Genomic DNA, 22,180 nt, shown 5'->3' with positions numbered 1-22,180 from the left:
TGCACCCCCACCCCCCAGCATCCAGGGGCACCCTCCACCAGGCCCCCACTCATGTCCAACTCATGTCCCCCTGCACCCCTACCCCCCAGCAGTGCAGGGCACCCTCCACCAGGCCCCCACTCATGTCCAACTCATGTCTCCCATCACCCCCACCCCCAGCAGTGCAGGGCACCCTTCACCAGGCCCCCACTCATGTCTCCCATCACCCCCACCCCCCAGCATCCAGGGGCACCCTCCACCAGGCCCCCACTCATGTCTCCATCACCCCCACCCCCAGCATCCAGGGGCACCCTCCACCAGGCCCCCACTCATATCTCCCATCACCCCGACCCCCCAGCAGTGCAGGGCACCCTCCACCAGGCCCCCACTCATGTCTCCCATCACCCCCACCCCCCAGCAGTCAGGGGCACCCTCTACCAGGCCCCCACTCATGTCTCCCATAACCCCCACCCACCAGCATTCAGGGGCACCCTCCACCAGGCCCCCACTCATGTCCAACTCATGTCTCCCAGCACCCCCACCCCCCAGCAGTCAGGGGCCCCCTCCACCAGGCCCCCACTCATGTCTCCCATCACCCCCACCCCCCGGCAGTGCAGGGCACCCTCCACCAAGCCCCACTCATGTCCAACTCATGTTTCCCACCACCCCCACCCCCCAGCATCCAGGGGCACCCTCCACCAGGCCCCCACTCATGTCCCCCTGCACCCCCACCCCCCAGCAGTCAGGGGCACCCTCCACCAGGCCCCCACTCATGTCCGACTCATGTCCCCCTGCACCCCCACCCCCCAGCAGTGCAGGGCACCATCCACCAGGCGCCCACTCATGTCCAACGCATGTCTCCCATCACCCCCACCCCCCAGCAGTGCTGGGCACCCTCCACCAGGCCCCCACTCATGTCTTTACCGTCACCCCCCACCCCCCAGCATCCAGGGGCACCCTCCACCAGGCCCCCACTCATGTCTCCCATCACCCCACCCCCAGCATCCAGGGGCACCCTCCACCAGGTCCCCACTCATGTCTCCCATCACCCCACCCCCCAGCAGTGCAGGGCACCCTCCACCAGGCCCCCACGCATGTCCCCCTGCACCCCCACCCCCCAGCATCCAGGGGCACCCTCCACCAGCCCCCACTCATGTCCAACTCATGTCCCCCTGCACCACCACCCCCCAGCAGTGCAGGGCACCCTCCACCAGGCCCCCACTCATGTCCAACTCATGTCTCCCATCACCCCCACCCCCCAGCAGTGCAGGGCACCCTCCACCAGGCCCCCACTCATTTCCCCATCACCCCCACCTCCCAGCAGTTAGGGGCACCCTCCACCAGGCCCCCACTCATGTCCCCCTGCACCCCAACCCCCAGCATTCAGGGGCACCCTCCACCAGGCCCCCACTCATGTCTCCCATCACCCCCACCCCCCCAGCAGTCAGAGGCACCCTCCACCATGCCCCCACTCATGTCTCCCTGCACCCCCACCCCCCAGCAGTGCAGGGCACCCTCCACCAGGCCCCCACTCATGTCCAAATCATGTTCCCCTGCACCCCCACCCCCCAGCATCCAGGGGCACCCTCCACCAGGCCCCCACTCATGTCCAACTCATGTCTCCCACCACCCGCACCCCCCAGCAGTCAGGGGCACCCTCCAGCAGGCCCCAACTCATGTCTCCCATCACCCCCACCCCCCAGCAGTGCAGGGAACCCTCCACCAGGCCCCCACTCATGTCCAACTCATGTCCCCCTGCACCCCCAGCCCCCAGCATCCAGGGGCACCCTCCACCAGGCTCCCACTCATTTCTCCCATTACCCCCACCCCCCAGCATCAAGGGGCACCCTCCACCAGGCCCCCACTCATGTCTCCCATCACCCCCACCCCCAGCATCCAGGGGCACCCTCCACCAGGCCCCCACTCATGTCCAACTCATGTCCCCCTGCACCCCCACCCCCCAGCATCCAGGGGCACACTCCACCAGGCCCCCACTCATGTCTCCCATCACCCCCACCCCCCAGCAGTGCAGGGCATGCTCCACCAGGCCCCCACTCATGTCTCCCATCACCCCCACCGCCCAGCAGTCAGGGGCACCCTCCCCCAGGCCCCCACTCATGTCCCCCTGCACCCCCACCCCCCAGAAGTCAGGGGCAACCTCCACCAGGCCCCCACTCATGTCCAACTCATGCCCCCCTACACCCCCACCCCCCAGCAGTGCAGGGCACCCTCCACCAGGCCCCCACTCATGTCTCCCATCACCCCCACCCCCCAGCAGTGCAGGGCACGCTCCACCAGGCCCCCACTCATGTCTCCCATCACCCCCACCCCCCAGCAGTCAGGTGCACCCTCCACCAGGCCCCCACTCATGTTTCCCATCACCCCCACCCACCAGCATCCAGGGGCACCCTCCACCAGGCTCCCACCCATGTCCCCCTGCATCCCCGCCCCCCAGCAGTCAGGGGCAACCTCCACCAGGCCCCCACTCATGTCCAACTCATGTCCCCCTGCACCCCCACCCCCCAGCAGTGCAGGGCACCCTCCACCAGGCCCCCACTCATGTCCAACTCATGTCTCCCATCACCCCCACCCCCCAGCAGTGCAGGACACCCTCCACCAGGCCCCCACTCATGTCTCCCAACACCCCCACCCCCCAGCATCCAGGGGCACCCTCCACCAGGCCCCCACTCATGTCTCCCATCACCCCCACCTCCCAGCATCCAGGTGCACCCTCCACCAGGCCCCCACTCATGTCTCCCATCACCCCCACCCCCCAGCAGTGCAGGGCACCCTCCACCAGGCCCCCACGCATGTCCCCCTGCACCCCCACCCCCCAGCATCCAGGGGCACCCTCCACCAGGCCCCCACTCATGTCCAACTCATGTCGCCCTGCACCCTCACCCCCCAGCAGTGCAGGGCACCCTCCACCAGGCCCCCACTCATGTCCAACACATGTCTCCCATCACCCCCACCCCCCAGCAGTGCAGCGCACCCTCCACCAGGCCCCCACTCATGTCTCCCATCACCCCCACCCCCCAGCAGTCAGGGGCACCCTCCACCAGGCCCCCACTCATGTCCCCCTGCACCCCCACCCCCCAGCAGTTAGGGGCACCCTCCGCCAGTCCCCCACTCATATCTCCCATCACCCCCAACCCCCAGCATTCAGGGGCACCCTCCACCAGGCCCCCACTCATGTCTCCCATCACCCCCACCCCCCAGCAGTCAGGGGCACCCTCCACCAGGCCCCCACTCATGTCTCCCATCACCCCCAACCCCCAGCATCCAGGGGCACCCTCCACCAGGCCCCCACTCATGTCTCCCATCACCCCCACCCCCCAGCAGTGCAGGGCACCCTCCACCAGGCCCCCACTCATGTCCAACTCATGTCCCCCTGCACCCCCACCCCCCAGCATCCAGGGGCACCCTACACCAGGCCCCCACTCATGTCCAACTCATGTCGCCCTGCACCCCCACCCCCCAGCAGTGCAGGGCACCCTCCACCAGGCCCCCACTCATGTCCAACTCATGTTTCCGAGCACCCCCACCCCCAGCATTCAGGGGCACCCTCCACCAGGTCCCCACTCATGTCCAACTCATGTCCCCCTGCACCCCCACCCCCCAGCATCCAGGGGCACCCTACACCAGGCCCCCACTCATGTCCAACTCATGTCGCCCTGCACCCCCACCCCCCAGCAGTGCAGGGCACCCTCCACCAGGCCCCCACTCATGTCCAACACATGTCTCCCATCACCCCCACCCCCCAGCAGTGCAGGGCACCCTCCACCAGGCCCCCACTCATGTCTCCCATCACCCCCACCCCCCAGCAGTGCAGGGCACCCTCCACCAGGCCCCCACTCATGTCCAACTCATGTCCCCCTGCACCCCCACCCCCCAGCATCCAGGGGCACCCTCCACCAGGCCCCCACTCATGTCCAACTCATGTTTCCGAGCACCCCCACCCCCAGCATTCAGGGGCACCCTCCACCAGGCCCCCACTCATGTCCAACTCATGTCCCCCTGCACCCCCACCCCCCAGCAGTGCAGGGCACCTTCCACCAGGCCCCCACTCATGTCCAACTCATGTCTCCCATCACCCCCACCCCCCAGCAGTGCAGGGCACCCTCCACCAGACCCCCACTCATGTCTCCCATCACCCCCACCCACCAGCATCCAGGGGCACCCTCCGTCAGGCCCCCACACATGTCTCCCATCACCCCCACCCCCCAGCATCCAGGGGCACCCTCCACCAGGCCCCCACTCATGTCTCCCATCACCCCCACCCCCCAGCAGTGCAGGGCACCCTCCACCAGGCCCCCAACCATGTCCCCCTGCACCCCCACCCCCCAGCATCGAGGGGCACCCTCCACCGGGCCCCCACTCATGTCCAACTCATGTCCCCCTGCACCCCCACCCCCCAACAGTGCAGGGCACCCTCCACCAGGCCCCCACTCATGTCCAACTCATGTCTCCCATCACCCCCACCCCCAGCAGTGCAGGGCACCCTCCACCAGGCCCCCACTCATGTCCAACTCATGTCCCCCTGCACCCTCACCCCCCAGCATCCAGGGGCACCCTCCACCAGGCCCCCACTCATGTCCAACTCATGTCCCCCTGCACCCCCACCCCCCAACAGTGCAGGGCACCCTCCACCAGGCCCCCACTCATGTCTCCCATCACCCCCACCCCCCAGCAGTCAGGGGCACCCTCCACCAGGCCCCCACTAATGTCCCCCTGCACCCCCACCCCCCAGCAGTCAGGGGAACCCTCCACCAGGCCCCCACTCATGTCTCCCATCACCCCCACCCCCCAGCAGTGCAGGACACCCTCCACCGGGCCCCCACTCATGTCTCCCATCACCCCCACCCCCCAGCAGTGCAGGGCAGCCTCCACCAGGCCCCCACTCATGTCTCCCATCACCCCCACCCCCCAGCAGTCAGGGGCACCCTCCACCAGGCCCCCACTCATGTCTCCCATCACCCCCACCCCCCAGCAGTCAGGGGCACCCTCCACCAGGCCCCCACTAATGTCCCCCTGCACCCCCACCCCCCAGCAGTCAGGGGCACCCTCCACCAGGCCCTCACTCATGTCTCCCATCACCCCCACCCCCCAGCATCCAGGGGCACCCACCACCAGGCCCCCACTCATGTCTCCCATCACCCCCACCCAAAAGCAGTGCAGGGCAGCCTCCACCAGGCCCCCACTCATGTCTCCCATCACCTCCACCCCCATCAGTCAGGGGCACCCTCCACCAGGCCCCCATTCATGTCTCCCATCACCCCCACCCCCGAGCATCCAGGGGCACCCTCCACCAGGCCCCCACTCATGTCTCCCAGTACCCCCACCCCCCAGCAGTGCAGGGCACCCTCCACCAGGCCCCCACTCATGTCCCTCTGCACCCCCACCCCCCAGCATCCAGGGGCACCCTCCACCAGGCCCCCACTCATGTCCAACTCATGTCCCCCTGCACCCCCACCCCCCAGCAGTGCAGGGCACCCTCCACCAGGCCCCCATTCATGTCTCCCATCACCCCCACCCCCGAGCATCCAGGGGCACCCTCCACCAGGCCCCCACTCATGTCTCCCAGTACCCCCACCCCCCAGCAGTGCAGGGCACCCTCCACCAGGCCCCCACTCATGTCCCTCTGCACCCCCACCCCCCAGCATCCAGGGGCACCCTCCACCAGGCCCCCACTCATGTCCAACTCATGTCCCCCTGCACCCCCACCCCCCAGCAGTGCAGGGCACCCTCCACCAGGCCCCCACTCATGTCTCCCATCACCCCCACCCCCCAGCATCCAGGGGCACCCTCCACCAGGCCCCCCACTCATGTCTTCCATCACCCCCACCCCCCAGCATCCAGGGGCACCCTCCACCAGGCCCCCACTCATGTCTCCCATCACCCCCACCCCCCAGCAGTGCAGGGCACCCTCCACCAGGCCCCCACTCATGTCCCCCTGCACCCCCACCCCCCAGCATCCAGGGGCACCCTCCACCAGGCCCCCACTCATATCCAACTCATGTCCCCCTGCACCCCCACGCCCCAGCAGTGCAGGGCACCCTCCACCAGGCCCCCACTCATGTCCAACTCATGTCTCCCATGACCCCCACCCCCCAGCAGTGCAGGGCACCCTCCAACAGGCCCCCACTCATGTCTCCCATCACCCCCACCCCCCAGCAGTCAGGGGCACCCTCCACCAGACCCCCACTCATGTCCCCCTGCACCCCCACCCCCAAGCAGTCAGGGGCACCCTCCACCAGGCCCCCACTCATGTCTTCCATCACCCCCACCCCCCAGCATCCAGGGGCACCCTCCACCAGGCCCCCACTCATGTCTCCCATCACCCCGACCCCCAGCAGTGCAGGGCAGCCTCCACCAGGCCCCCACTCATGTCTCCCATCACCCCCACCCCCCAGCAGTCAGGGGCACCCTCTACCAGGCCCCCACTCATGTCTCCCAGCACCCCCAACCCCCAGCAGTCAGGGGCCCCCTCCACCAGGCCCCCACTCATGTCTCCCATCACCCCCACCCCCCAGCAGTGCAGGGCACCCTCCACCAAGCCCCCACTCATGTCCAACTCATGTTTCCCACCACCCCCACCCCCCTACATCCAGGGGCACCCTCCACCAGGCCCCCACTCATGTCCCCCTGCACCCCCACCCCCCCAGCAGTCAGGGGCACCCTCCACCAGGCTCCCACTCATGTCCGACTCATGTCCCCCTGCACCCCCACCCCCCAGCAGTGCGGGGCACCCTCCACCAGGCCCCCACTCATGTCCTGCTCATGTCTCCCATCACCACCACCCCCCAGCAGTGCAGGGCACCCTCCACCAGTCCCCCACTCATGTCTTTTCCGTCACCCCCACCCCCCAGCATCCAGGGGCACCCTCCACCAGGCCCCCACTCATGTCTCCCATCACCCCCACTCCCCAGCATCCAGGGGCACCCTCCACCAGGTCCCCTCTCATGTCTCCCATCACCCCCACCCCCCAGCAGTGCAGGGCACCCTCCACCAGGCCCACACGCATTTCCCCCTGCACCCCCACCCCCCAGCATCCAGGGGCACCCTCCACCAGGCCCCAACTCATGTCCAACTCATGTCCCCCTGCACCCCCACTCCCCAGCAGTGCAGGGCACCCTCCACCAGGCCCCCACTCATGTCCAACTCATGTCTCCCATAACCCCCACCCCCCAGCAGTGCAGGGCACCCTCCACCAGGCCCCCACTCATGTCTCCCATCACCCCCACCCCCCAGCAGTCAGGGGCACCCTCCACCAGGCCCCCACTCATGTCCCCCTGCACCCCCACCCCCCAGCAGTCAGGGGCACCCTCCACCAGGCCCCCACTCATGTCTCCCATCACCCCCACCCCCAGCAGTCAGGGGCACCCTCCACCAGGCCCCCACTCATGTCTCCCATCACCCCCACCCCCCAGCAGTGCAGAGCACCCTCCACCAGGCCCCCACTCATGTCCAAATCATGTCCCCCTGCACCCCCACCCCCCAGCATCCAGGGGCACCCTCCACCAGGCCCCCACTCATGTCCAACTCATGTCTCCCACCACCCCACCCCCCAGCAGTCAGGGGCATCCTCCACCAGGCCCCCACTCATGTCTCCCATCACCCCCACCCCCCAGCAGTGCAGGGAACCCTCCACCAGGCCCCCACTCATGTCCAACTCATGTCCCCCTGCACCCCCAGCCCCCAGCATCCAGGGGCACCCTCCACCAGGCCCCCACTCATTTCTCCCATTACCCCCACCCCCCAGCATCAAGGGGCACCCTCCACCAGGCCCCCACTCATGTCTCCCATCACCCCCACCCCCCAGCATCCAGGGGCACCCTCCACCAGGCCCCCACTCATGTACAACTCATGTCCCCCTGCACCCCCACCCCCCAGCATCCAGGGGCACACTCCACCAGGCCCCCACTCATGTCTCCCATCACCCCCACCCCCCAGCAGTGCAGGGCACGCTCCACCAGGCCCCCACTCATGTCTCCCAGCACCCCCACCCCCCAGCAGTCAGGGGCCCCCTCCACCAGGCCCCCACTCATGTCTCCCATCACCCCCACCCCCCGGCAGTGCAGGGCACCCTCCACCAAGCCCCACTCATGTCCAACTCATGTTTCCCACCACCCCCACCCCCCAGCATCCAGGGGCACCCTCCACCAGGCCCCCACTCATGTCCCCCTGCACCCCCACCCCCCAGCAGTCAGGGGCACCCTCCACCAGGCCCCCACTCATGTCCGACTCATGTCCCCCTGCACCCCCACCCCCCAGCAGTGCAGGGCACCCTCCACCAGGCGCCCACTCATGTCCAACGCATGTCTCCCATCACCCCCACCCCCCAGCAGTGCTGGGCACCCTCCACCAGGCCCCCACTCATGTCTTTACCGTCACCCCCACCCCCCAGCATCCAGGGGCACCCTCAACCAGGCCCCCACTCATGTCTCCCATCACCCCCACCCCCCAGCATCCAGGGGCACCCTCCACCAGGTCCCCACTCATGTCTCCCATCACCCCACCCCCCAGCAGTGCAGGGCACCCTCCACCAGGCCCCCACGCATGTCCCCCTGCACCCCCACCCCCCAGCATCCAGGGGCACCCTCCACCAGCCCCCACTCATGTCCAACTCATGTCCCCCTGCACCACCACCCCCCAGCAGTGCAGGGCACCCTCCACCAGGCCCCCACTCATGTCCAACTCATGTCTCCCATCACCCCCACCCCCCAGCAGTGCAGGGCACCCTCCACCAGGCCCCCACTCATTTCCCCATCACCCCCACCTCCCAGCAGTTAGGGGCACCCTCCACCAGGCCCCCACTCATGTCCCCCTGCACCCCAACCCCCAGCAGTCAGGGGCACCCTCCACCAGGCCCCCACTCATGTCTCCCATCACCCCCACCCCCCAGCAGTCAGAGGCACCCTCCACCAGGCCCCCACTCATGTCTCCCTGCACCCCCACCCCCCAGCAGTGCAGGGCACCCTCCACCAGGCCCCCACTCATGTCCAACTCATGTCCCCCTGCACCCCCACCCCCCAGCATCCAGGGGCACCCTCCACCAGGCCCCCACTCATGTCCAACTCATGTCTCCCACCACCCCCACCCCCCAGCAGTCAGGGGCACCCTCCACCAGGCCCCCACTCATGTCTCCCATCACCCCCACCCCCCAGCAGTGCAGGGAACCCTCCACCGGGCCCCCACTCATGTCCAACTCATGTCCCCCTGCACCCCCAGCCCCCAGCATCCAGGGGCACCCTCCACCAGGCCCCCACTCATTTCTCCCATTACCCCCACCCCCCAGCATCAAGGGGCACCCTCCACCAGGCCCCCACTCATGTCTCCCATCACCCCCACCCCCAGCATCCAGGGGCACCCTCCACCAGGCCCCCACTCATGTCCAACTCATGTCCCCCTGCACCCCCACCCCCCAGCATCCAGGGGCACACTCCACCAGGCCCCCACTCATGTCTCCCATCACCCCCACCCCCCAGCAGTGCAGGGCATGCTCCACCAGGCCCCCACTCATGTCTCCCATCACCCCCACCGCCCAGCAGTCAGGGGCACCCTCCCCCAGGCCCCCACTCATGTCCCCCTGCACCCCCACCCCCCAGCAGTCAGGGGCAACCTCCACCAGGCCCCCACTCATGTCCAACTCATGTCCCCCTACACCCCCACCCCCCAGCAGTGCAGGGCACCCTCCACCAGGCCCCCACTCATGTCTCCCATCACCCCCACACCCCAGCAGTGCAGGGCACGCTCCACCAGGCCCCCACTCATGTCTCCCATCACCCCCACCCCCCAGCAGTCAGGGGCACCCTCCACCAGGCCCCCACTCATGTTTCCCATCACCCCCACCCACCAGCATCCAGGGGCACCCTCCACCAGGCTCCCACCCATGTCCCCCTGCATCCCCGCCCCCCAGCAGTCAGGGGCAACCTCCACCAGGCCCCCACTCATGTCCAACTCATGTCCCCCTGCACCCGCACCCCCCAGCAGTGCAGGGCACCCTCCACCAGGCCCCCACTCATGTCCAACTCATGTCTCCCATCACCCCCACCCCCCAGCAGTGCAGGGCACCCTCCACCAGGCCCCCACTCATGTCTCCCAACACCCCCACCCCCCAGCATCCAGGGGCACCCTCCACCAGGCCCCCACTCATGTCTCCCATCACCCCCACCTCCCAGCATCCAGGTGCTCCATCCACCAGGCCCCCACTCATGTCTCCCATCACCCCCACCCCCCAGCAGTGCAGGGCACCCTCCACCAGGCCCCCACGCATGTCCCCCTGCACCCCCACCCCCCAGCATCCAGGGGCACCCTCCACCAGGCCCCCACTCATGTCCAACTCATGTCGCCCTGCACCCCCACCCCCCAGCAGTGCAGGGCACCCTCCACCAGGCCCCCACTCATGTCCAACAGATGTCTCCCATCACCCCCACCCCCCAGCAGTGCAGGGCACCCTCCACCAGGCCCCCACTCATGTCTCCCATCACCCCCACCCCCCAGCAGTCAGGGGCACCCTCCACCAGGCCCCCACTCATGTCCCCCTGCACCCCCACCCCCCAGCAGTGCAGGGCACCCTCCACCAGGCCCCCACTCATGTCCAAATCATGTCCCCCTGCACCCCCACCCCCCAGCATCCAGGGGCACCCTCCACCAGGCCCCCACTCATGTCCAACTCATGTCTCCCACCACCCCCACCCCCCAGCAGTCAGGGGCACCCTCCACCAGGCCCCCACTCATGTCTCCCTACACCCCCACCCCCCAGCAGTGCAGGGAACCCTCCACCAGGCCCCCACTCATGTCCAACTCATGTCCCCCTGCACCCCCAGCCCCCAGCATCCAGGGGCACCCTCCACCAGGCCCCCACTCATGTCTCCCATCACCCCCACCCCCCAGCATCCAGAGGCACCCTCCACCAGGCCCCCACTCATGTCTCCCATCACCCCCACCCCCGAGCATCAAGGGGCACCCTCCACCAGGCCCCCACTCATGTCTCCCAGTACCCCCACCCCCCAGCAGTGCAGGGCACCCTCCACCAGGCCCCCACTCCTGTCCCTCTGCACCCCCACCCCCCAGCATCCAGGGGCACCCTCCACCAGGCCCCCACTCATGTCCAACTCATGTCCCCCTGCACCCCTACCCCCCAGCAGTGCAGGGCACCCTCCACCAGGCCCCCACTCATGTCCAACTCATGTCTCCCATCACCCCCACCCCCCAGCAGTGCAGGGCACCCTTCACCAGGCCCCCACTCATGTCTCCCATCACCCCCACCCCCCAGCATCCAGGGGCACCCTCCACCAGGCCCCCCACTCATGTCTCCCATCACCCCCACCCCCCAGCATCCAGGGGCACCCTCCACCAGGCCCCCACTCATATCTCCCATCACCCCGACCCCCCAGCAGTGCAGGGCACCCTCCACCAGGCCCCCACTCATGTCTCCCATCACCCCCACCCCCCAGCAGTCAGGGGCACCCTCTACCAGGCCCCCACTCATGTCTCCCATAACCCCCACCCACCAGCATTCAGGGGCACCCTCCACCAGGCCCCCACTCATGTCCAACTCATGTCTCCCAGCACCCCCACCCCCCAGCAGTCAGGGGCCCCCTCCACCAGGCCCCCACTCATGTCTCCCATCACCCCCACCCCCCGGCAGTGCAGGGCACCCTCCACCAAGCCCCACTCATGTCCAACTCATGTTTCCCACCACCCCCACCCCCCAGCATCCAGGGGCACCCTCCACCAGGCCCCCACTCATGTCCCCCTGCACCCCCACCCCCCAGCAGTCAGGGGCACCCTCCACCAGGCCCCCACTCATGTCCGACTCATGTCCCCCTGCACCCCCACCCCCCAGCAGTGCAGGGCACCATCCACCAGGCGCCCACTCATGTCCAACGCATGTCTCCCATCACCCCCACCCCCCAGCAGTGCTGGGCACCCTCCACCAGGCCCCCACTCATGTCTTTACCGTCACCCCCACCCCCCAGCATCCAGGGGCACCCTCCACCAGGCCCCCACTCATGTCTCCCATCACCCCCACCCCCCAGCATCCAGGGGCACCCTCCACCAGGTCCCCACTCATGTCTCCCATCACCCCACCCCCCAGCAGTGCAGGGCACCCTCCACCAGGCCCCCACGCATGTCCCCCTGCACCCCCACCCCCCAGCATCCAGGGGCACCCTCCACCAGCCCCCACTCATGTCCAACTCATGTCCCCCTGCACCACCACCCCCCAGCAGTGCAGGGCACCCTCCACCAGGCCCCCACTCATGTCCAACTCATGTCTCCCATCACCCCCACCCCCCAGCAGTGCAGGGCACCCTCCACCAGGCCCCCACTCATTTCCCCATCACCCCCACCTCCCAGCAGTTAGGGGCACCCTCCACCAGGCCCCCACTCATGTCCCCCTGCACCCCAACCCCCAGCATTCAGGGGCACCCTCCACCAGGCCCCCACTCATGTCTCCCATCACCCCCACCCCCCCAGCAGTCAGAGGCACCCTCCACCATGCCCCCACTCATGTCTCCCTGCACCCCCACCCCCCAGCAGTGCAGGGCACCCTCCACCAGGCCCCCACTCATGTCCAAATCATGTTCCCCTGCACCCCCACCCCCCAGCATCCAGGGGCACCCTCCACCAGGCCCCCACTCATGTCCAACTCATGTCTCCCACCACCCGCACCCCCCAGCAGTCAGGGGCACCCTCCAGCAGGCCCCAACTCATGTCTCCCATCACCCCCACCCCCCAGCAGTGCAGGGAACCCTCCACCAGGCCCCCACTCATGTCCAACTCATGTCCCCCTGCACCCCCAGCCCCCAGCATCCAGGGGCACCCTCCACCAGGCTCCCACTCATTTCTCCCATTACCCCCACCCCCCAGCATCAAGGGGCACCCTCCACCAGGCCCCCACTCATGTCTCCCATCACCCCCACCCCCAGCATCCAGGGGCACCCTCCACCAGGCCCCCACTCATGTCCAACTCATGTCCCCCTGCACCCCCACCCCCCAGCATCCAGGGGCACACTCCACCAGGCCCCCACTCATGTCTCCCATCACCCCCACCCCCCAGCAGTGCAGGGCATGCTCCACCAGGCCCCCACTCATGTCTCCCATCACCCCCACCGCCCAGCAGTCAGGGGCACCCTCCCCCAGGCCCCCACTCATGTCCCCCTGCACCCCCACCCCCCAGAAGTCAGGGGCAACCTCCACCAGGCCCCCACTCATGTCCAACTCATGTCCCCCTACACCCCCACCCCCCAGCAGTGCAGGGCACCCTCCACCAGGCCCCCACTCATGTCTCCCATCACCCCCACCCCCCAGCAGTGCAGGGCACTCTCCACCAGGCCCCCACTCATGTCTCCCATCACCCCCACCCCCCAGCAGTCAGGTGCACCCTCCACCAGGCCCCCACTCATGTTTCCCATCACCCCCACCCACCAGCATCCAGGGGCACCCTCCACCAGGCTCCCACCCATGTCCCCCTGCATCCCCGCCCCCCAGCAGTCAGGGGCAACCTCCACCAGGCCCCCACTCATGTCCAACTCATGTCCCCCTGCACCCCCACCCCCCAGCAGTGCAGGGCACCCTCCACCAGGCCCCCACTCATGTCCAACTCATGTCTCCCATCACCCCCACCCCCCAGCAGTGCAGGACACCCTCCACCAGGCCCCCACTCATGTCTCCCAACACCCCCACCCCCCAGCATCCAGGGGCACCCTCCACCAGGCCCCCACTCATGTCTCCCATCACCCCCACCTCCCAGCATCCAGGTGCACCCTCCACCAGGCCCCCACTCATGTCTCCCATCACCCCCACCCCCCAGCAGTGCAGGGCACCCTCCACCAGGCCCCCACGCATGTCCCCCTGCACCCCCACCCCCCAGCATCCAGGGGCACCCTCCACCAGGCCCCCACTCATGTCCAACTCATGTCGCCCTGCACCCTCACCCCCCAGCAGTGCAGGGCACCCTCCACCAGGCCCCCACTCATGTCCAACACATGTCTCCCATCACCCCCACCCCCCAGCAGTGCAGCGCACCCTCCACCAGGCCCCCACTCATGTCTCCCATCACCCCCACCCCCCAGCAGTCAGGGGCACCCTCCACCAGGCCCCCACTCATGTCCCCCTGCACCCCCACCCCCCAGCAGTTAGGGGCACCCTCCGCCAGTCCCCCACTCATGTCTCCCATCACCCCCAACCCCCAGCATTCAGGGGCACCCTCCACCAGGCCCCCACTCATGTCTCCCATCACCCCCACCCCCCAGCAGTCAGGGGCACCCTCCACCAGGCCCCCACTCATGTCTCCCATCACCCCCAACCCCCAGCATCCAGGGGCACCCTCCACCAGGCCCCCACTCATGTCTCCCATCACCCCCACCCCCCAGCAGTGCAGGGCACCCTCCACCAGGCCCCCACTCATGTCCAACTCATGTCCCCCTGCACCCCCACCCCCCAGCATCCAGGGGCACCCTCCACCAGGCCCCCACTCATGTCCAACTCATGTTTCGGAGCACCCCCACCCCCAGCATTCAGGGGCACCCTCCACCAGGTCCCCACTCATGTCCAACTCATGTCCCCCTGCACCCCCACCCCCCAGCATCCAGGGGCACCCTACACCAGGCCCCCACTCATGTCCAACTCATGTCGCCCTGCACCCCCACCCCCCAGCAGTGCAGGGCACCCTCCACCAGGCCCCCACTCATGTCCAACACATGTCTCCCATCACCCCCACCCCCCAGCAGTGCAGGGCACCCTCCACCAGGCCCCCACTCATGTCTCCCATCACCCCCACCCCCCAGCAGTGCAGGGCACCCTCCACCAGGCCCCCACTCATGTCCAACTCATGTCCCCCTGCACCCCCACCCCCCAGCATCCAGGGGCACCCTCCACCAGGCCCCCACTCATGTCCAACTCATGTTTCCGAGCACCCCCACCCCCAGCATTCAGGGGCACCCTCCACCAGGCCCCCACTCATGTCCAACTCATGTCCCCCTGCACCCCCACCCCCCAGCAGTGCAGGGCACCTTCCACCAGGCCCCCACTCATGTCCAACTCATGTCTCCCATCACCCCCACCCCCCAGCAGTGCAGGGCACCCTCCACCAGACCCCCACTCATGTCTCCCATCACCCCCACCCACCAGCATCCAGGGGCACCCTCCGTCAGGCCCCCACACATGTCTCCCATCACCCCCACCCCCCAGCATCCAGGGGCACCCTCCACCAGGCCCCCACTCATGTCTCCCATCACCCCCACCCCCCAGCAGTGCAGGGCACCCTCCACCAGGCCCCCAACCATGTCCCCCTGCACCCCCACCCCCCAGCATCGAGGGGCACCCTCCACCGGGCCCCCACTCATGTCCAACTCATGTCCCCCTGCACCCCCACCCCCCAACAGTGCAGGGCACCCTCCACCAGGCCCCCACTCATGTCCAACTCATGTCCCCCTGCACCCTCACCCCCCAGCATCCAGGGGCACCCTCCACCAGGCCCCCACTCATGTCCAACTCATGTCCCCCTGCACCCCCACCCCCCAACAGTGCAGGGCACCCTCCACCAGGCCCCCACTCATGTCTCCCATCACCCCCACCCCCCAGCAGTCAGGGGCACCCTCCACCAGGCCCCCACTAATGTCCCCCTGCACCCCCACCCCCCAGCAGTCAGGGGAACCCTCCACCAGGCCCCCACTCATGTCTCCCATCACCCCCACCCCCCAGCAGTGCAGGACACCCTCCACCGGGCCCCCACTCATGTCTCCCATCACCCCCACCCCCCAGCAGTGCAGGGCAGCCTCCACCAGGCCCCCACTCATGTCTCCCATCACCCCCACCCCCCAGCAGTCAGGGGCACCCTCCACCAGGCCCCCACTCATGTCTCCCATCACCCCCACCCCCCAGCAGTCAGGGGCACCCTCCACCAGGCCCCCACTAATGTCCCCCTGCACCCCCACCCCCCAGCAGTCAGGGGCACCCTCCACCAGGCCCTCACTCATGTCTCCCATCACCCCCACCCCCCAGCATCCAGGGGCACCCACCACCAGGCCCCCACTCATGTCTCCCATCACCCCCACCCAAAAGCAGTGCAGGGCAGCCTCCACCAGGCCCCCACTCATGTCTCCCATCACCTCCACCCCCATCAGTCAGGGGCACCCTCCACCAGGCCCCCATTCATGTCTCCCATCACCCCCACCCCCGAGCATCCAGGGGCACCCTCCACCAGGCCCCCACTCATGTCTCCCAGTACCCCCACCCCCCAGCAGTGCAGGGCACCCTCCACCAGGCCCCCACTCATGTCCCTCTGCACCCCCACCCCCCAGCATCCAGGGGCACCCTCCACCAGGCCCCCACTCATGTCCAACTCATGTCCCCCTGCACCCCCACCCCCCAGCAGTGCAGGGCACCCTCCACCAGGCCCCCATTCATGTCTCCCATCACCCCCACCCCCGAGCATCCAGGGGCACCCTCCACCAGGCCCCCACTCATGTCTCCCAGTACCCCCACCCCCCAGCAGTGCAGGGCACCCTCCACCAGGCCCCCACTCATGTCCCTCTGCACCCCCACCCCCCAGCATCCAGGGGCACCCTCCACCAGGCCCCCACTCATGTCCAACTCATGTCCCCCTGCACCCCCACCCCCCAGCAGTGCAGGGCACCCTCCACCAGGCCCCCACTCATGTCTCCCATCACCCCCACCCCCCAGCATCCAGGGGCACCCTCCACCAGGCCCCCCACTCATGTCTTCCATCACTCCCACCCCCCAGCATCCAGGGGCACCCTCCACCAGGCCCCCACTCATGTCTCCCATCACCCCCACCCCCCAGCAGTGCAGGGCACCCTCCACCAGGCCCCCACTCATGTCCCCCTGCACCCCCACCCCCCAGCATCCAGGGGCACCCTCCACCAGGCCCCCACTCATATCCAACTCATGTCCCCCTGCACCCCCACGCCCCAGCAGTGCAGGGCACCCTCCACCAGGCCCCCACTCATGTCCAACTCATGTCTCCCATGACCCCCACCCCCCAGCAGTGCAGGGCACCCTCCAACAGGCCCCCACTCATGTCTCCCATCACCCCCACCCCCCAGCAGTCAGGGGCACCCTCCACCAGACCCCCACTCATGTCCCCCTGCACCCCCACCCCCAAGCAGTCAGGGGCACCCTCCACCAGGCCCCCACTCATGTCTTCCATCACCCCCACCCCCCAGCATCCAGGGGCACCCTCCACCAGGCCCCCACTCATGTCTCCCATCACCCCGACCCCCAGCAGTGCAGGGCAGCCTCCACCAGGCCCCCACTCATGTCTCCCATCACCCCCACCCCCCAGCAGTCAGGGGCACCCTCTACCAGGCCCCCACTCATGTCTCCCAGCACCCCCAACCCCCAGCAGTCAGGGGCCCCCTCCACCAGGCCCCCACTCATGTCTCCCATCACCCCCACCGCCCAGCAGTGCAGGGCACCCTCCACCAAGCCCCCACTCATGTCCAACTCATGTTTCCCACCACCCCCACCCCCCTACATCCAGGGGCACCCTCCACCAGGCCCCCACTCATGTCCCCCTGCACCCCCACCCCCCCAGCAGTCAGGGGCACCCTCCACCAGGCTCCCACTCATGTCCGACTCATGTCCCCCTGCACCCCCACCCCCCAGCAGTGCGGGGCACCCTCCACCAGGCCCCCACTCATGTCCAACTCATGTCTCCCATCACCACCACCCCCCAGCAGTGCAGGGCACCCTCCACCAGTCCCCCACTCATGTCTTTTCCGTCACCCCCACCCCCCAGCATCCAGGGGCACCCTCCACCAGGCCCCCACTCATGTCTCCCATCACCCCCACTCCCCAGCATCCAGGGGCACCCTCCACCAGGTCCCCTCTCATGTCTCCCATCACCCCCACCCCCCAGCAGTGCAGGGCACCCTCCACCAGGCCCACACGCATGTCCCCCTGCACCCCCACCCCCCAGCATCCAGGGGCACCCTCCACCAGGCCCCAACTCATGTCCAACTCATGTCCCCCTGCACCCCCACTCCCCAGCAGTGCAGGGCACCCTCCACCAGGCCCCCACTCATGTCCAACTCATGTCTCCCATAACCCCCACCCCCCAGCAGTGCAGGGCACCCTCCACCAGGCCCCCACTCATGTCTCCCATCACCCCCACCCCCCAGCAGTCAGGGGCACCCTCCACCAGGCCCCCACTCATGTCCCCCTGCACCCCCACCCCCCAGCAGTCAGGGGCACCCTCCACCAGGCCCCCACTCATGTCTCCCATCACCCCCACCCCCAGCAGTCAGGGGCACCCTCCACCAGGCCCCCACTCATGTCTCCCATCACCCCCACCCCCCAGCAGTGCAGAGCACCCTCCACCAGGCCCCCACTCATGTCCAAATCATGTCCCCCTGCACCCCCACCCCCCAGCATCCAGGGGCACCCTCCACCAGGCCCCCACTCATGTCCAACTCATGTCTCCCACCACCCCCACCCCCCAGCAGTCAGGGGCATCCTCCACCAGGCCCCCACTCATGTCTCCCATCACCCCCACCCCCCAGCAGTGCAGGGAACCCTCCACCAGGCCCCCACTCATGTCCAACTCATGTCCCCCTGCACCCCCAGCCCCCAGCATCCAGGGGCACCCTCCACCAGGCCCCCACTCATTTCTCCCATTACCCCCACCCCCCAGCATCAAGGGGCACCCTCCACCAGGCCCCCACTCATGTCTCCCATCACCCCCACCCCCCAGCATCCAGGGGCACCCTCCACCAGGCCCCCACTCATGTACAACTCATGTCCCCCTGCACCCCCACCCCCCAGCATCCAGGGGCACACTCCACCAGGCCCCCACTCATGTCTCCCATCACCCCCACCCCCCAGCAGTGCAGGGCACGCTCCACCAGGCCCCCACTCATGTCTCCCAGCACCCCCACCCCCCAGCAGTCAGGGGCCCCCTCCACCAGGCCCCCACTCATGTCTCCCATCACCCCCACCCCCCGGCAGTGCAGGGCACCCTCCACCAAGCCCCACTCATGTCCAACTCATGTTTCCCACCACCCCCACCCCCCAGCATCCAGGGGCACCCTCCACCAGGCCCCCACTCATGTCCCCCTGCACCCCCACCCCCCAGCAGTCAGGGGCACCCTCCACCAGGCCCCCACTCATGTCCGACTCATGTCCCCCTGCACCCCCACCCCCCAGCAGTGCAGGGCACCCTCCACCAGGCGCCCACTCATGTCCAACGCATGTCTCCCATCACCCCCAGCCCCCAGCAGTGCTGGGCACCCTCCACCAGGCCCCCACTCATGTCTTTACCGTCACCCCCACCCCCCAGCATCCAGGGGCACCCTCAACCAGGCCCCCACTCATGTCTCCCATCACCCCCACCCCCCAGCATCCAGGGGCACCCTCCACCAGGTCCCCACTCATGTCTCCCATCACCCCACCCCCCAGCAGTGCAGGGCACCCTCCACCAGGCCCTCACGCATGTCCCCCTGCACCCCCACCCCCCAGCATCCAGGGGCACCCTCCACCAGCCCCCACTCATGTCCAACTCATGTCCCCCTGCACCACCACCCCCCAGCAGTGCAGGGCACCCTCCACCAGGCCCCCACTCATGTCCAACTCATGTCTCCCATCACCCCCACCCCCCAGCAGTGCAGGGCACCCTCCACCAGGCCCCCACTCATTTCCCCATCACCCCCACCTCCCAGCAGTTAGGGGCACCCTCCACCAGGCCCCCACTCATGTCCCCCTGCACCCCAACCCCCAGCAGTCAGGGGCACCCTCCACCAGGCCCCCACTCATGTCTCCCATCACCCCCACCCCCCAGCAGTCAGAGGCACCCTCCACCAGGCCCCCACTCATGTCTCCCTGCACCCCCACCCCCCAGCAGTGCAGGGCACCCTCCACCAGGCCCCCACTCATGTCCAACTCATGTCCCCCTGCACCCCCACCCCCCAGCATCCAGGGGCACCCTCCACCAGGCCCCCACTCATGTCCAACTCATGTCTCCCACCACCCCCACCCCCCAGCAGTCAGGGGCACCCTCCACCAGGCCCCCACTCATGTCTCCCATCACCCCCACCCCCCAGCAGTGCAGGGAACCCTCCACCAGGCCCCCACTCATGTCCAACTCATGTCCCCCTGCACCCCCAGCCCCCAGCATCCAGGGGCACCCTCCACCAGGCCCCCACTCATTTCTCCCATTACCCCCACCCCCCAGCATCAAGGGGCACCCTCCACCAGGCCCCCACTCATGTCTCCCATCACCCCCACCCCCAGCATCCAGGGGCACCCTCCACCAGGCCCCCACTCATGTCCAACTCATGTCCCCCTGCACCCCCACCCCCCAGCATCCAGGGGCACACTCCACCAGGCCCCCACTCATGTCTCCCATCACCCCCACCCCCCAGCAGTGCAGGGCATGCTCCACCAGGCCCCCACTCATGTCTCCCATCACCCCCACCGCCCAGCAGTCAGGGGCACCCTCCCCCAGGCCCCCACTCATGTCCCCCTGCACCCCCACCCCCCAGCAGTCAGGGGCAACCTCCACCAGGCCCCCACTCATGTCCAACTCATGTCCCCCTACACCCCCACCCCCCAGCAGTGCAGGGCACCCTCCACCAGGCCCCCACTCATGTCTCCCATCACCCCCACACCCCAGCAGTGCAGGGCACGCTCCACCAGGCCCCCACTCATGTCTCCCATCACCCCCACCCCCCAGCAGTCAGGGGCACCCTCCACCAGGCCCCCACTCATGTTTCCCATCACCCCCACCCACCAGCATCCAGGGGCACCCTCCACCAGGCTCCCACCCATGTCCCCCTGCATCCCCGCCCCCCAGCAGTCAGGGGCAACCTCCACCAGGCCCCCACTCATGTCCAACTCATGTACCCCTGCACCCGCACCCCCCAGCAGTGCAGGGCACCCTCCACCAGGCCCCCACTCATGTCCAACTCATGTCTCCCATCACCCCCACCCCCCAGCAGTGCAGGGCACCCTCCACCAGGCCCCCACTCATGTCTCCCAACACCCCCACCCCCCAGCATCCAGGGGCACCCTCCACCAGGCCCCCACTCATGTCTCCCATCACCCCCACCTCCCAGCATCCAGGTGCACCATCCACCAGGCCCCCACTCATGTCTCCCATAACCCCCACCCCCCAGCAGTGCAGGGCACCCTCCACCAGGCCCCCACGCATGTCCCCCTGCACCCCCACCCCCCAGCATCCAGGGGCACCCTCCACCAGGCCCCCACTCATGTCCAACTCATGTCGCCCTGCACCCCCACCCCCCAGCAGTGCAGGGCACCCTCCACCAGGCCCCCACTCATGTCCAACACATGTCTCCCATCACCCCCACCCCCCAGCAGTGCAGGGCACCCTCCACCAGGCCCCCACTCATGTCTCCCATCACCCCCACCCCCCAGCAGTCAGGGGCACCCTCCACCAGGCCCCCACTCATGTCCCCCTGCACCCCCACCCCCCGGCAGTCAGGGGCACCCTCCGCCAGTCCCCCACTCATGTCTCCCATCACCCCCAACCCCCAGCATTCAGGGGCACCCTCCACCAGGCCCCCACTCATGTCTCCCATCACCCCCACCCCCCAGCAGTCAGGGGCACCCTCCACCAGGCCCCCACTCATGTCTCCCATCACCCCCAACCCCCCAGCATCCAGGGGCACCCTCCACCAGGCCCCCACTCATGTCTCCCATCACCCCCACCCCCCAGCAGTGCAGGGCACCCTCCACCAGGCCCCCACTCATGTCCAACTCATGTCCCCCTGCACCCCCACCCCCCAGCATCCAGGGGCACCCTCCACCAGGCCCCCACTCATGTCCAACTCATGTTTCCGAGCACCCCCACCCCCAGCATTCAGGGGCACCCTCCACCAGGTCCCCACTCATGTCCAACTCATGTCCCCCTGCACCCCCACCCCCCAGCATCCAGGGGCACCCTACACCAGGCCCCCACTCATGTCCAACTCATGTCGCCCTGCACCCCCACCCCCCAGAAGTGCAGGGCACCCTCCACAAGGCCCCCACTCATGTCCAACACATGTCTCCCATCACCCCCACCCCCCAGCAGTGCAGGGCACCCTCCACCAGGCCCCCACTCATGTCTCCCATCACCCCCACCCCCCAGCAGTGCAGGGCACCCTCCACCAGGCCCCCACTCATGTCCAACTCATGTCCCCCTGCACCCCCACCCCCAGCATCCAGGGGC

Source organism: Ambystoma mexicanum, chromosome 14 (assembly GCF_040938575.1).
Source record: "Ambystoma mexicanum isolate Mex_15411 chromosome 14, UKY_AmexF1_1, whole genome shotgun sequence".
Lineage (NCBI taxonomy): Eukaryota > Metazoa > Chordata > Amphibia > Caudata > Ambystomatidae > Ambystoma > Ambystoma mexicanum.
This window is presented reverse-complemented; position numbering follows the sequence as displayed.